The sequence below is a fragment of the Ursus arctos genome, unplaced genomic scaffold (genome assembly GCF_023065955.2).
Source record: "Ursus arctos isolate Adak ecotype North America unplaced genomic scaffold, UrsArc2.0 scaffold_23, whole genome shotgun sequence".
Classification (NCBI taxonomy): Eukaryota; Metazoa; Chordata; class Mammalia; order Carnivora; family Ursidae; genus Ursus; species Ursus arctos.
This window is the reverse complement of record NW_026622908.1, coordinates 10281476-10283369: the sequence shown is the minus strand read 5'-3', so window position 1 is coordinate 10283369 and position 1894 is coordinate 10281476.

Here is a 1894-nt window from a genome sequence, read left to right as displayed (position 1 = left end):
TTGTGATGCCCCCAGCTTTGTTTTTCCTTTTCAACAGTTCCTTGGAGATTCGGGGCCTTTTCTGTTTCCATACAAATTTCAGGACTATTTGTTACAGTTCTTTGAAAAATGTCCTCGGTATTTTGATCGGGATAGCACTGAAAGTGTAGATTGCTCTGGGTAGCATGGACATTTTAACTATGTTAATTCTTCCGATCCATAAACATGGAATATCTTTCCATCTTTTTATGTCTTCCTCAATGTCTTTCAAGAGTGATTTATAGTTTCTAGAATATAGGTCCTTTACGTCTCTGGTTAATTCCAAGGTAACGTATGGTTTTTGGTGCTATTGTAAATGGGATGGATTCCCTAATTTCTCTTTCTTCGGTCTCGTTATTCGTGTATAGAAATGCAACTGATTTCTGAGCATTGATTTTGTATCCCGCCACATTACTGAATTGCTCTATAACTTCTAATAGTTTGGGAGTGGATTCTTTTGGGTTTTCCATATAGAGTATCATGTCATCTGCGAAGAGAGACATTTTGACTTCTTCTTTGCCGATTTGGATACCTTTGATCCCTTTTTGTCGTCTGATTGCTGTTGCAAGGACTTCTAGTACTATGTTGAATAATAGTGGCGAGAGTGGGCACGTTAGGATGTGTTCTTTCAGCTGAGTGCCCACAAAGCCCCCAATCATTGCAGTACATTTTGTTGAACCAGAAAATAGACCGTAGAGAAGCCAAAGTTGGGATGGATGTAAGACCCGTCATTGAGTAGACCTGAGCAGCTAGCTGACTGGCTACGGGTGGTGAGCAAGAAACAATGGCTAGGAATCCCACCTCCTATTCGGCTGCCTTTGACCTGGAGACATGGGACAGCACCACGAACAAGAAGGGACAACAGAGGCATGGACATCTTAATTGGGGAAGGTGGAGCACTGGCTTCGGAAGGGCAATCTTGGATCGTCCTCCTTCTCCCCTGAGTCTTCTGCTGAGCACGGTTGTTAGCACGGCTTGTGGTCTGCTGGTATTAGGGAAGATTGGTTGGTGCCACTTACAGGACGCTTTCCCAGGGTAAATGGTAGTTGCTGATCGTACTCCCGGGTGGTGGGTGGGGAGCTAAGCCCCGTGAGGCTCAATATGGTTTACGGCTGTCAAATGGTTAAAACTCCAGGCGTTGCTTGGGAAGTATTCCCAGAAGGCCGCCAAATGACTTTTGTGCTCGGTGTAAGGGAAATTAAGTGCCGAGAAAAGTGTGTTCAATTTAGATCCATCTGGTCTGTTGCTTCTTTCCTTTCTTTTTCTCCAGGAAAGGGAACTATTCAAAGATACTTGGGGATTGCTTTAACCTGCTAGGAAGCAAGGGTGTTGCCAGCCTAGCATGCTGAAGGGCAGAGAGAAAAAGTGCCCTGATTCTAATTGGCAGCAAGGTCACCTCAGAGCAGAGATGGCCATCCAGGCTGCTGGCTCCCCAGGACTCAGAACCTGGGAGGAAAGAAAGGGTGTGTGGTTCGAGAAGACGTCTGGAAGAATGCAGAAGTGACCCTTGCTAGAAAATGGTCTCTTACAGTATCTTCTAGCCAGCATGTGAACACCTGAAGCTTGGCTGAACAATGTCACTGGATTCCAAATAGGAAAACCAAAGCCATCGATCTTAGGTTTTCTGGGGGCCCCAACTTCAAATACTCATTCTCAGTATTGGATCACGAGTGTGGAGTAACTGGTCAGTGAATCTATAAACCACATGAGCTTATAATAAAAGACATCCAACTATGGAACCCTGAATGGCTGTTACTAAAAATGAGGTAGGTAATAATTTACATTTATTAAGCATTTAAGCATATGCCAACCGCTGTTGTAAGTGCTTTACTGCCTTTTTTTAGTCAGTTCCTCCACCCCCACCCCAGGCAAGCTC